The 15,921-nt window shown below is 23.7% G+C and overlaps 1 protein-coding gene and 1 non-coding gene across 3 annotated transcripts in view; one reads left to right on the top strand and one right to left on the bottom strand.

Annotated features, from left to right (window-relative positions):
• LOC110614209 (proline-rich receptor-like protein kinase PERK3) overlaps positions 1–15,921 on the top strand; it is a 111,757-nt gene that overhangs the window by 43,761 nt on the left and 52,075 nt on the right. The window lies entirely within an intron of this gene.
• Positions 2,183–2,289, bottom strand: LOC122723586. Its single transcript, XR_006350573.1, has one exon. It is a non-coding gene; the product is annotated as a small nucleolar RNA R71 (small nucleolar RNA).

Genomic DNA, 15,921 nt, shown 5'->3' with positions numbered 1-15,921 from the left:
TTTCACCCGCAAAAAATATTCTGAAATTGGCATGCCATCTTGTGTTATCATTATTAACTCATTTTCCAAGAACTACAACCTTGTTATATTCTTCTTGGAAAATAGTATTAACCTCAATTTTTATATACTTTTTAAGCATATTTTGCACCCATTTTTCTCATGTAAATAGCTATCTTTACTTATTTATTTGATATGTTTAGTAATTTTCAGTAGTTTTTATAAATTAGTGCTTATAAATATTTTATCCTTATTTTATAGAAAAAGGCATGCCAATTGCGTTTTGAAGATCATTTATTTCAAAGAGGGACAGAAAGGTGCATAAGCAACAATACAGTTGTGTCACAGCTTATATCACTCAAGCTGTCAACTCATTTTAATGTGCAAAAAATCAGCAACTTATGGTGATGATATAGCAACCTCTTTTATTCTGTTAGAACAACCTTTTAGGACATATAAATAGTATTTTTCTTTAGTTTTTAGAGGGAGAGATCCAAAAATAAAGGGAAGAGCAGCCACCTCCCTTTCTCTCCCATTTTCCCACTATTTTTCACCTTCTTCTTCCTTATTTCACGTGGAGAACAAAAGGGGGCTGCTGGAACTTCAGCAATAGAGGCGTGGTTCTTTATTTGGGCTTTTCTTCTCCTTTATTCATTTCATATTTTCTTTATTTTATTTTGAGATTTCCTTTGTAAATATCATAACTAGTTAGTAGATTTTTAGATTTCAGAGATTGAGTATATAACACTCTATTTTAATCTTGGATTTGAACTAAGTTTTATCAATAGATTTGTGCTAATTTCTAATTTTGAGTTGAGTATTTAATCTTTATTCTTTTCCTTGTGCTTTAATTTTTTGCTTTGTGTTTGACTAAATAAAGTAATGCTTTAATCATTAATTGATGTATTGAAAGATAAAGATTAATGGTGAAAAGCACTCCGAGGCTTAGCCTGGTAGAAAGTGCATCCTAGTAGACTTGAGAGGTCTAAGATTCTACTCTCCAACCCCCTATTTCAAAAAAAAAAAAAGATTAATGATGAAAAACCTACTATTAGAACTTATATTCTTAGATTTAAGAAATTAACTAAGGGTATGAGAGCATTTCAAAATTAATTAAAGGACCTAATGGGTTTTTATTAAATCAAGAGCCACGAAAGTAGAAATTAATTTAATTAAGGCACAACCTTGATATCTTGAAAGAGAATTAAGATAATTTTAGAATTAATTCATTCAAGCAATAGAATACCCATGAATTGATAGAAATTGAGGAAAATCCATATTAATTAGAGTGTAAATCCCAAATCTCTGAAATCGCCTTCCCATATTTGATTTTTTTATCTAATTAATTGCTAATTTTAGTTAATTTCTAGTTAATTTACCATTGCTTAGTTTAATCACTTTCAATTGCTAGTTATTTCCTCTTGCTACTATAAAATTAATTAGTTTAATTGCCATCTCTTTTGTTAATTTTAATTATATTGCTGTACATTTTAGCTTAATTAGTTAATTTTAGTGTTAAATTGAATGCTAATTTTTCATGGGACGATACTCTACTCTATTGTTATATTACTTGTGCAACCCGTATACTTACGGTATCACAATAAATTTTTGGCGCCGTTGCTAGAAAATTAATTTTGTTTGATATTAGGTGATTGGTTGATTTGGATTTTTTTTTCTCTTTTATTATCTTTTTACTCTTTTATTTTTGAATTTTTTCAGGTATTTTTTTATACGAGACGATTAAATTTACATTGAAGAAGTAATTCAAGAAGAAGAAAAAGAGGATACTTAAGAAGTAGAAGCTATGGCTCAACAAAACATTGGAATAATTCGAAATCTTGCTTATCCTAGCTTTGGTGATTTTCGGCCTAGTGTAGTGAGATCGAGGGTTAATGCAAACAATTTTGAGTTGAAGCCGTCTTTGGTTCAAATGGTACAATAATTTCAATTTAGTGGGCAACCTACTGAGAACCCACATCTACACTTGAGCAATTTCATAGAGATAAATAATATGATCGAGATTAATGGAGTTTCTGAAGATGCAATCAGATTGAGACATTTTCAATTTTCATTGAGAGATAGAGCTAGAGAGTGGCTCAATGCTTTTTTTCCTGGATCTATTACCACTTGGGAGCAGTTGTCACAAGCTTTTATTAAGCAGTATATACCTCCTAGCAAGACCACTAAGTTGAGAATTGAGCTTAATTCTTTCATACAAAGGGATGATGAGTCTTTACATGAAGCTTGGGAGCGATACAAGGAACTTCAAAGGAAGTGTCCTCACCATGGTATACCAAAGTGGATATAGTACAACACTTTTACAATGTCGTTTCTCCAATTTTGAGAAGTGCAATTGATGTAGCTGCAGGAGGTGATGTAATGGAAATAATTGAAGATGAGGCTTATACTTGCTTGGATAAAATAGTTTACAACAACTACCATTGTAATGGTGAAAGGGCCAATGTGAAGAGTGAGGCTAAGAAACCAGCTGGGATGTTTGAGATTGATGCCATGTCAATGATCAATGCCAAGTTTGATGCCTTAGCTAGAAGGATAGATAAGATGACCATGGGAATGGAAGCCAAGAATATAAATGCTGTGAATGATATGAGTTATGGAGCAAGCTTTGCATATGACAATCAAAGTTGGGGACAAGATTTTTCAGCTGAGCTACTGAATTATCTTGGTCTGAGCAACCGAAGCAAAATCAGAATTTTCAGCAGTAACTTCTTCCTTCACAACAACACTTTTCTCCGTCACAAAATAGGGGACCACCGAGTTCCAAGTTAGAAAAAATTAAGACATGAATTTTTAATAATCTCAACCTATTTTTGAGCAAAAGACTTTGGAATCAATGATCGAGAAGTTTCTGCTCCAACAACAATAACAAGAGGAATTCATCAAGCATCCCACTTCTAAGATGGAGCATCGAATAAGAGTAAACTCTTTATTATCCCAGTAGAATAGGAACAAAAAATTATCAAAGTAACAGCTTGAAAATTGATAGTAAGATGCACTAATTTGTAACAAAGTTTATTTTGAAATCCATGAATAATTTGAGATAAGTTTTTCATTTAATTTTAAACTTATTAATTTTTTTTATTTATGTTAAATTTGAAATATGAATTCAACTATAAAAAAAAAATTCCAGTGGTGTATATTGAACATTTTCAAAATTTCAAATAAATAATTTAAACTCTACTGCTATAAAAATTGGTTTAAGGTAATGATCCTAAATTATTACTTTATATATTTTAATTGTAGAGGTAAATCAATATCAATGATTAATTTGAGAAATTGGTGTATTATTAAATAAATAATTATTTAAATTAGTAAACGCATAGAGTAAAAAGTTTAAGGGAGTGAGTTAACATTTAATTGGTGTATTATTAAATAAGTAATTAATGACAATATTTTTATTATAATTAATATTTTTATATATTTTTATAAAAATTATACTTAAAGTTTTAAGATTTAAATATTAAAATAAAATAATAATTTAACTTAACTAATAAACTAAATTATTAATAATATTAATTATTTAAATTCTAATTTTATTTTTCAATGTACAAGTTAGGTAGTTGATAATCATTTTATATTTATGTAATTTAATAAAGCATATTGTCATATTTATTTAAATTAATTGGTTCAATTGGTTAAAAAAAGTTATACAGTGTTTGGTCTGGGGATCAATTCACAGCGAGAGTAAACGAGTTTTAGGAGGCCATTATATGGCCTCGTTAATTCCAAACTGTCAGAATATAATAAAGAGAAAATGAATCGGATGGTTTCTTGTATATAGGTGCTTGTTTATATAAATCTTTAAAATCTCGTTCATCAATGAGACAGATAAGAACTTAATTACTATATCCTCTTATTTGATTTAAAAATTTTAGAATTCAATTTAATTTATTTCATTTTTTTAACAAATTTTTTGTTTGAAAGATAAGAATTTTATTTTTTTAACTTATACAAATTCATTTTTTAAAAAATATAAAATCATACATAATTTTATAAAATTTTATTTTAATTTTTTTAATCAAATTTTTTGTTTCAAAGATAAGAATTCTATTTTTTTTAACTTATAAAAATTCATTTAAAAAAAATAAAATTATACATAATTTTATAAAATTTTATTTTAATTTTTTTTATAAAATGAATAACGCTAAGTGGAGGTTATTATAGTTCCTTAACTATATCAAGACGTAAATAAAGTAAAAATTATCATAAACTATATTTTTTAAAAGTAAAGAAAAGTAAATTTTTAAATTGGTTTTTCTTTAAGAAAAGCAAACTCCTGTAATTGAACATTTTCTTATTCCGCCAGTACGCAATGAAGACAAACTCTTCTTAGGCGCTGAGTTACTTACGGAATACTAATAATAGGAAGCTAAAGTTCTTTTTTCAAGCCTTTCAAGCTGTAATAATTTACCCCTATTGAAATCTTTTTTTTTTTCTAGTAAGCAAATCAAAGGAGTTGTTGGGGCAAGTCAAATGAAAAAAAACTTAATTACTATACTTGTGTTGTTTTATCAATATTTCAATCTGTAGTATATATAAAAAATATATTTATAATTATACTATAAACTGTCATTTGATATTTTATTATTCTTTAATTTAGCACATATTTCATAACAACATCATCCTTATTTTTTCCTCATTATCATCACATATAAAAATTTAGCTCTTTGTCTTAATTTTCATTTGGTGTATTTTAAGTCTAATTTCAATAAGTACATAGTGAATTATGAAACTACTAACATAGACAGCCCTATTAAAATTTATTGTCAGGTTTGTACTTTTAACTCTCATATTAAATTTTTTTACTTTAAGTATTTAAAATAACATTCCAACATTTATATTATCTATTTATACTATCAAAACAACATTTTCAGCATGCAAAATCAATATTTAATTTTACATATTCACGAGAAAATCAAAGAAAAATAAAAAACCATACAAACACTAAACATTTTTGCAAAATTCCTTTCCTTTGAAATTTCTTTGGCTTTGAAGTTTTGAATACTTGAAATTCTAATTTTTTTTCTTCTTTAAATATTTCAATTTATAGCTTATTTTTTTTTATCTTTGGTATGAGAATAAACTTTGGTTGAAGAAAAGAGTTGATTTAGTGAATAAATCAGCTTAGATTTGGTGGAAATAAAGAAAATTAAAGTCGCATTTGTTCTTTCATGGAGAAATTTCGGCCAAGACTTCCAAAATGAAGAAGAAAACATTTTCTTTTTGTTTTGTCACTTATTTTGAGTTTATTTAGATAACACATGGAGGGACTAAGTTGAAGAGGTGGAAAAATGAAGGACTAAAATTGAATTTTGCCTTTAAACTTTTCATATTCATACTTCAACCTACTAAACTCTTTACCATGTTTTAGTTTAGTTTTTAAACTTTCAGTATTCATAAATTGACCTATTAAATTATACTTTTAGGCTTTAGAAATTCATTTCACTTCGGTAAGCATGTCGGATTTTAACAAGAATCTCAAGTGAACACGTCAAGTAACCCTAAGCATCTCCCGAAGATGACTTATTTCCAACTTGCTAATTACACTGTCTATTTTATTTCTGGATATATCTATTTTTTTATTTGAATTTTTTATAATTCAATTATTAACAGTTTAGAGTTATGCTAACACCTCCCATAAGTAGTTCGAAATAAGCTAGTAACTCTCCTAATGTCATTTGCCCTAATAATGAAATAACCTAACTCATATCTTGTGATATCACTATTCCTAACTATGGAGGAATTTCGGCCAAGACTTCCAAAATGAAGAAGGTAACCTTTTTTTTTTTTGCTTGGTCACTTATTTTGAGTTTATTTAGATAACACATGGAGGGGCTAAGTTGAAGAGGTGAAAAAATAAAGAAATAAAATTGAATTGTACCTTTAAACTTTTTATATTCATACTTCAACCTACTAAACTCTTAACCATGTTTCAATTTAGTTTTTAACTTTTAATATTCATAAATTGATCTCCTAAATTATACTTTTAGGCTTTAAAAATCCATTTCACTTAGGTAACCATATCGGATTTTAACAAAAATCTTAAGTGAGCACATCGGATAACCCTAAGCATCTCCCGAAAATGACTTGTTTCCAACTCGCTAATCACATTGTCTACTTTATTTCTAGATATGTCCATTTTTTTATTTGAGTTTTCTATGATTCAATTATTAGCAGTTTAGACTTATACCAGCACCTCCCCTAAGTAGTTTGGGATAAGTTAGTAACTCTTCTAATGTCATTTGCTTTAATAATGAAATAGTTTATCTCATACTTAGTGATGTCACTATTTCTAACTATGAATTTGAGGATGTTACAGTTATTATTTGTGAAATCTTTTTATAATTAATAAAGAAAAATTAAGAAGTTATTATTTGTGTTAATTATGTGGCTTAAAATTTAAATATATTTTCTTATAAATCGAATTGTGATCTAATTCGTAAAATTTTATGATATGATCCGAATTGAATTAAAAAATAAAAATTTATGTTGGAAGCACATGCTTTTGCCTGTATTATAAGATATTTCAAAAAATAAATCGGAATTAGAGTTTTGAAAGTTATGGGAGATTATAATACTCTTTTTTTAATCATAGTAAAAAAGTATTTTTATTTACCTATAAATACAGATTTCATGGTCTAATTATATTAAATTTATTCTATCTTTTTAATATTTGGATTGCAAATGCATGTGTACAATTTTAGTATAGTGGATTTTTTAAACAATTTTTACACTTGATGTTTAACTTTTTTATTATTCTATGTCAAGTAGATAATTTAAATTCTTGAAGCAGTCATTCCTTTGAAGGATACATGGGACTAGCACGATGACAACTAAATGGTATTATATTCACTAATGAAAATTACTATTAAGTGCTTTAATTTTTAAAAAAATTATTATTTCATTCATATAATTTTTAAAATTAATTAAAATGTTAGTTATTATATTAAGATGTAACTATTTAGCCATTTTGTTATATATATTGATAAAATCAGTTAAATGTCATAAATATATTTTTAAATTTAATCTCCAATATTTTAAATAAAATATAAAAATGTCATTCATATTTTATTATTATAAATTATTTAGTCAATTGACTAATGAAAATATTAATAGAATGATTAAACAATTGTATTTTAAAAAAAAGTAAAAAAAATATTATAGTAATTTTTCCTCATTATTTTTATTCTTAATTTTTTTAATTAAAAATTATAAATATTTTTTATTATTCAAAAATCACAAAAAATATTTACTGTTATAAAATTAAATAACATTTTAATAAACTATGACTTATTTGAATTTGAAGATAAAATTCAGATATTTTTCCCAAAATAATCAAACTAATTAAATCTATTTGGACTTTTTTTTTTAAAAAAAAAAAAACTTGAACGATCGTCCAATGTGTGTTAAAATGGAAATTTTTGTTACAGATAATTGAAGTCTCCCGAGGAACGATAATGGAGAGTAGAAGCGAGTAATATTTTATTCAAATTGAAAAAATTGATTGAATTAAATTAATTTAAAATTTTAATTTAATTTTTTATTTATTTTGATTTAATTTAATTTAATTTTTTATTTTAAAATTTTTAATTATTTTTTAATTGAGTTTGATTTTAATTAAAAAAATTAAAAAAATAAATTAAATCATTCAGTAATAATAGTATATTACTTTTAATAAAAGAGAGAAATTAAATTTAATATTTTAATTAAATTTTAAAATATTAAAAATAAAATATAAAAAATAAAAAAATTATTAAAAATTTAAACGGATCGAATCAATTTAATTTTTAATTAAAAATAATTTAATTTAATTTTATAAATATTAAAATTTTAATTTTTTATTTAATCAGTTTAATTTAATTTTAAATTCAATAGGATGGAGCTCCCCGTCCGTCGTTGGTTTTTTAATTTTCATTCATGGCTTCGGAAAGTCCCCCCAACTGCTGAAACGGTCTTTGCTTGTTGGGTCAGCTCTTCAGGATTCATGTCTTTTTACAAATCTAGCCTTCTCAAGTAAAGCCGAAAGCCTCTTGGCCAGTGTGAATTTTAATAAAATCCATATTTTCAACGGAATTTTATTATTTAATTTATGTAATACGATTAAACTCATTAATTATCTTTTGATTTAAAATAATATATTAAAATATTTATTATATTTTAAAAAATTTATTTATTAATTATTTAATTAATTTTTATTAAATATTTTATTATTTAATTTTTATAATATAAAAAATATCATTAATTGATCATTTAATTTAATAAAAATATTTATTATTTAGTTTCTCTACCGATGATATTTTATAATTGTATCAATTAATAAATATTATAAAACTTAAAAAATATGTTAATTTTTTTTTAAATTAAAAAATTAATTAATAAGTTTTTTTATATTATATAACTTAAATATTAGTTTTTTAAATTTTAAAATGACCACATTGTGTAAATTTAACAATTTAAAATTGTGTGGTTAATTTATTAATACTTGTTTAGTATAATTATAAATGTTATTGTTTGATTATTTAACTAAACATGGAGAACCAATAAAAGAAAATCAATATTCTTATATATAAAAAGATTAAGATTAAGAGCAAAAATACTTTAAATCAGTTTCTTATATATCTTTTTCTTTGAAGCGTTAGGTATTATTGTAAAGCAAAGCACAACACTTAATGAAGTAGCTTTAATGAGAGTGAATATACGAAATTTGAGACTACAGTACGGTAAAAGGATGAATGTTAAAATAATCATTTAAAAATTTTTTTTTAAATAACACTTAAATATGTATTTTTTAAGATAATTGATTCTGATAAGAGATCCAATGATTCTAATATAAATAATAATTTTAAAATAAAAAATATAAAAATTATTAATATTATTATTTCTATTGTCCTGATGGTGCAAGATAGACATGGCCATAGTTCGGTCAACTGGTTTAAATATGTGGACTTTCGGATAACCCTCAAGTCTTATTCAACATATGAATAGAAGAAATACTTAAGGATGCAAGATTTCAAATTTATTATCTATCATTCACATCTCCCAACTACCCATCAACGTATATAATATTGATGGTGGTAAATTAATCAATGTCGATGCATCCATGTCCTTATCAATTAATTATTTCTTATTTATTTATTCAGAGTGTCTATTATTTCAATATATATAGCGACAAAACTAATATTTAATATAAATAATTAAAAAAATAAACTAATATTTAATTATATATATTATGTGTATGTACTTATTGAGACTTCTATTGAAAATAATCGAACCTGTTTTTAATCTTTCTATGGTCTGCCATAACTAATAAAAACTCATTAATATTATTATTACTCTGTTAGTGTCAGAATATGTTTTCAGTTTCTAGTCTACTATAAATATTTTATTTTTAAATTTAGATTAAATTTATAATTTTCATGGTTTGCAGAGTTTTGAATTTTAATTTTTTAGCAAACTAGTTGTTCAACATTTTTGAGAAGCATGTCACCCATCCAAAATCTGAAAATAAATTTTGATTATACTTAATTTTTACTTTTTTTTTTATCTTTCTGCATGGTTTTTTTTTTTTAAAAAAAAAAGCTGATTTTCTATGCTATAAATAATTTTTCAAAGTATACATATATTTTAATTTTAATTAAATTTTTTTAAACTCTTATTACTTGTATATTTTTTTTAAATAAATTAAAAAGTATATATCGAGATATGAAAGTAGATAATATTTTTATTGATAATAATTTTAATGTGAAGATATATATATATATATATATATATATATATATCATTTAAACTTTAATCTAAATTTTAAGATTTTTATGATAATATTGAAAAATTTGTGTGATTTTATCAATTTGCAATTTAAATATAAATAAATAAATTTATTACATTCTGTTTTTTTTTTTTTTAAAAAAAATATATGTTAAAAAAATCTAACAATTTATATGAATCGTTATTGATTCAGGTTGCTGATTTTTCACTTTCTAATTTTTTGTCGGATACTGATAAAGTTTCCCACATGACCAGTCAATTTAGGGGAACTAATGGGTAAGTATATATACTTTTTCCTTACAATCCACTTTTGAATTATTAAATAAAAAGTATAATGTAAAATAATGACGGGAGCTTATGAAAACAAAAAATAAAAAATGATAGTTATTTTTGCAAAGTAATTCTTTATATAAAAATTTTAAATTAATAAAAAAAAGACTATTTTTCAGATACATATATTTTTTACAATTATATTAAATTAATAACATTTAATTAAGTTATTTAATTATAATAATAAAAAGTTATAATACAATTATTTAAATATTTTATTCTATTGTCCATAAAAAATATTTTTTTTGTGTGTTTTCTGAAAATATCACTATATATTATTATATATCAATTTATTAATTTTTCATAAAATAATCACTTTAATATACCTACAAATTTATAGAATAAAAATGTAAATGTCAGAGTGTTTAATTTTTAAAATTTTACCAAAAAGATATATTTGCATATTTTTTAATTATTATCATGTTTTGTTAATATAGAGCATATTCTCTGTATTATGGTTGATTTATAAAACTAGATATTACTTCAAAAAATTTGAAGTAAAACATAAAGTTTCTACAAAATTTAATTTTTTTTCATCTCCAAACAATTATACTTGATTTAAATAAAATGATCGAGAAAAAACTTTATTTTTAAAGATTTATATACTTAAAATTTTTAATTCATAGAAAAATTTTAACTTAAATTTTTTATTATTATGATTATGCGGATCCAGAATATGATAATATTTAAAAAAATTTTAGATAAATTAGAAACATATTCCTTTGGTGTTATACTTTTACAATTAATTATCAAAAGAAAACTTTGCTCACGAGGATACTACAATAGTCAAATGGGTAAGACACTAACGTATGCATATGTTGATTTAATTATAAATGATTAGATGAATATATTTTTTTATAATATTCAAGATTTTTTATAATTGAGAGCTTTTTACAAAATTTTTTATAATTGAGATTTTTTATAATTGAGATTTTTTATAATATTTTATGTTTAAGTTAAAATTTTTCACAAAATAAACGCTTGAAAAATCTTATAGTTTTTCTGTATGGGATTCTTTACTTTTTCATTCTCGCAACTTATTTAAATAATCTATCAAGTTATTTTTATAACAACTTGTTAACGAGACATGACCGGACCGCAAACTAATTCCCATTGTGCCCCTAAGCAACACCTGAATAGGGGTGTAATCGAATCAAATCGAGCTTTATAAAGCTCATACTTGTTTATTAAAAAAATTTATAAGTATAAGTTCGAGTTCGAGTTAAAAATTAAATACTATAATCGAGCTCGATTCATGAAATTCTCATTTAAATTACTAACGAGTCTAATTCAAATTCAAACTCGAAAGCTCCTTTAAACTAATAGTGAGACTAATTTAAGTTGGAGCTTGAAAACTCGATTAAAAAATTCATTAACAAAACTTAATTAATTTAAATTTTTAAATATTAAAATTTTAAACTAAAAAGTTTAAAGAAATTTTAATAAAATTAAATATGATTTAATTAAAATATATTGTAACCAAATTCTTAATTTGAAGATATATAATCTCAAATAGAGAGACGATCATATCTAATAGATTCTCTGAATAAAATATGAACAGTTAGAGTGGTATGACGACGAATCACATCTAACAGAAATATCAGTTTTAGGGTCTAACAAAGATTTACAATCATTCAAAATCAAATGCCGTTCAGAAATATCTAAATGTGAAGACTGAAACGATTGAATCACTTGCAAACAGTACATAAGAATACAGCCATTAAAAGGCAAAAATTCCGTCGCAAAGAGCAAACAGTGACGGAGAGTTAAAACTTTTATTTTCATAAAAAATAAAATGTGCGGCTTGTAACTAGTAACCAAATTTTTCAATATATTAACTGTTAGAGGATTGTCGAGTTGTAATGAAAAAAAAAAATTTCAATTTAAGAAAAAATTAACAAATACTTCCACTTATCAATGTTCAGGGTCAGGATCTGATTAAGCAGACATTGGATAATGGTGAATATAGCAATCTTGTTGATTCCAGATTACAAGAATATGACAAGCAAGAGATGCTCCGAATGATTTACTATGTTGCAGCTTTGGTATATAAACCTTCATGGTTTCTACCAAATACAGGCAAGATAACTATAAAATTTTAATTGATTGTCTTAAAAAAAAATTTAATTTTGAATCCGTAATTATATTTTTAATTATTGAAATAAATTTTTAAACAAAAATTTTGAATTAATTGGGCTTGCTGCTTACCTGTCAATACTAATTTATTAACTAATTAACTAAGATTTATACGTTTAAGCATTCTTCCCTTGCTAATTGATGCAGATTGTTCAAGTCTTAGAAGGGAGGATGCCTTGGAGCAAAATCTGGGGAGAAAACGACAACGCTTTCCTTAACTCTCATTAGACCCTTTGATTTGTTAATTTTGTCCTCGTGGCTTGATCCATGTTTGTGGTTTGATTATGCACTACAACAAAGCTACGATTCACCAACGAAATTTATTAATGGATTTTCATCTGTTAGTAATTTTAACGGATTTATTAACGAATTTGAAAATTCAATTAGTAAATTTTAATATAAAAAGTTTTGTGTAGAAATTTACCAATGAATTTAAAATCCGTTGATAATCTATTAGTAATTCTAACGGATTTCAAAATCTATTGGTATTTTCTAAATATAAAAAATAAGTAGTGTTGAAATTTACTAACGGACTTAAAATCCATTAGTAATTCATTAACGGATTTTAGTCTATTGGTAAATTTTAAAAAAGTGTTTAAATTACTAATGGACTCTAAATCCGTTAGTAATGTATTCAAAAAATTACTAACCGATTTGAAATCCGTTAGTAATCTGTTGGTAAATTTAAACTGACATCTCGCGTAAAATTTTCGTGTTCTTTTCTTAAAAATTCATATTTTTCGATTATCAACATATTTATTAACAGATTTTCAAATCCGTTGATAATTTTTTGAATGGAAAAAAGCCCGCTTTTATTTTCAAAACCATATTTTTTTATTACCAACGGATTTACTAACAAATTTAAAATCCGTTGATAATTTTTGAAGGAAAAAAAATCCGCTTTTATTTTCAAAATTTAGTAACGAATTCAAATCCGTTAGTAATCCGTATATATAAATATAATAGCACATTTTCTCCTTTTATCATTCATTCATTTTATCATTTTTATTTTTTTTTTCATTTCTTTTACCTTTCTCTCATTTTCTTTCTTTTTCTTTTACTTTCTTTCATTTCACTTTCTTATCTCATTTTTTTCTTCTAATTTTTTTTTCTATTATTTTCCTTTCATCTCTTTTCATTTTTTATTTCATTCTCTTCCCTTCTATTATTTTCTTTATTTTTCTCCATAATTTTTTTTTAAAATGAGGGATAGAGCCCTTTAATTTATTTTTCTCCATAATTTTCCTTTCACTTTCTTCATTTTCTTTTCCATTATTACCTTCCTTTTCTTCTCTTATTCTTCATTCTCTCTATAATTATCTCATTTTTTCTTCTCATTTTTTTTTCTATTATTTTCCTTTCATCTCTTATCCTTTTTTTTTAATCTCATTCTCTTCCCTCTTCTATTATTTTCTTTATTTTCCGCTATAATTTTTCTTTCACTTTCTCCATTTTCTTTTCCATTATTTTTTTTCCCTTTCTTCTCTTATTCTTCATTTTCTGTATAGTTATCATTTATATTATTTCCTTTCATATTATTTTCTTCTATCATTTTCTTTCTATCTATATTTTTTCTATTATTTTCTCTTCATTTATTTTATTCTCTAATCATTTTCTCTTTTTCCTTTCTTTTTTTTTTTATCATTTTCTCTTATTTCTACTTTCTATATATTTCTAATAAATATTGGACATAAATTAAAAATTTAGTAACAATAATAATATAATTTTAAATCTTATTGAATTAATAAAAAATAATATTAATAATAAAATTTATTATTTAGTCGAAATAATAATTATTTTAAAATTATTTAAATTTTCAATGGATTTACTAACGGATTTCAATCCGTTGGTAATTTACTAATGGATTTACCAACGGATTTACCAACGGATTTAAATCTGTTAATAAATTATTTTTCTCTTAATTTACTAACGGATTTAAAATCCGTTAGTAATAATAACGAAAATTTCGTTAGTAAATCTATTAGTATTACTAACGGACTTGAAGGCTATTAATAAAAATTTATCAATGAGCTTTTTAACAACGGATCGCAATCCGTTAGTAATCCGTTGGTAATTCATTGTCTATTCTCTTAGGAAATTAAGTTTGAGGTTTTGAATTGTTTTAATTGTAATCTCAAACTTCTTTTTATAAGGGATTCCTATGAGAAAACGGTAGAAAAATATAATCGATTCCATCGCTAGTACATGCATATAAGTTTGACAGTTTTTTCGCTTTGCATAATTTATCTTAGTTTTCATCGAATTTGGAGAGTCTAATGATCCAATTAGTTACTTTTTCATACTAAAATTTTTTAATTTATTAATATGAAATTTTATTTATCAAAAAAAGATCCACTAGATTTCATTGTTTAAATCATTTGTTAACATAGTATTGATTTTATTCTTAACATAATATTTGATAAGAGACTTCTTAGCCACTCAAGTTTCATTGTCATCTAATTTTATAGCAATAAACTCTGATTTCATAGTGTTTTTGACAATAATAATTGATTTTCAAGTACTTACACTACCAATTAAATACATAATTACTAGTGAATTTTATCTCATTTAAATCTAAATTTCAATTAATATCACTGCATTCTTCTAATATAATGGGACATCCACTTATATAATACCAACTCATGGTACCTCTCAAATAATTCTTTAATTTTGACTGAAGTAACATAGTATAAGCTATATCAAGTTTGAAAAATTCATTAAATGCAACAATCTTCTAATAATACGTGTATATGAGCAATAATGTCATTTCTATTCTTTTTTTAGAATTAGTATTATATAAGGTATTTACTAATTTGACATTGACATGTCTAAATTTCTTCAGAAAAAACTCAATATTAATGCTGTTATGATATAATTATACTATCATTCATCCTTATTAATTTAACACCCTAAATCAAATTTATAAATAGAAAAATATTTAATTTCACATGTTATATTATAATTTGTGTCAAATATAAGTATATCATTCACATATAAACAAATAATCACATGTTTATTATATATATAAACTTTGTAAACATATATACTAACCAAAACTTAATAAAATATCTCATGTTAGTCTTTAGATGCTCATTCCAAACCATATAAAAATTCAAGAATTTTATTTTCTTGATTAAAAACAAGACAACTCTTATACTGCACAAAATATAAGTATATTTTTAGCAAAGTATTCCTACAATTTTAAATATTTTAGGTCAATCTTATAAAAAATTTCATAATTCATAGGAGTCTTATGAATTTATTATTTTATTTTCTTCTATTGCATTATTCTTAATATTATTATGAATAAAATAAATGCAAGCATGCGTAAGAGTAACAGTATTACACAATAATTTATTGCTCTAAACTTTTCAAAAATAAAAGACCACTAAAACGCTACTAAAAAAAATTTAGGTGCTACATTGAATGGGTCAAAGAATGAAATATTTTTAAAAAAAAATCACATGTATTGCATTAATAAACATTGAACTATTAGAATCAATGATTAATTTTTCAAATTAATAAATTGCTATCTTATGACATATTTAATAAATAAAGTCAAATAAATTAATATTTACTTGCTTTTCAATATAAATATGGGTTGAATAACTTAATTTTTTTTATATATCAATAATAATATAAGAGTGTGCATTCATCAATAAGAATATGGAT

This window comes from Manihot esculenta, chromosome 4, assembly GCF_001659605.2.
Source record: "Manihot esculenta cultivar AM560-2 chromosome 4, M.esculenta_v8, whole genome shotgun sequence".
NCBI lineage: Eukaryota > Viridiplantae > Streptophyta > Magnoliopsida > Malpighiales > Euphorbiaceae > Manihot > Manihot esculenta.
Note: the sequence above shows the minus strand (reverse complement) of the source record. Positions and strands in the feature narration are given on the sequence as shown.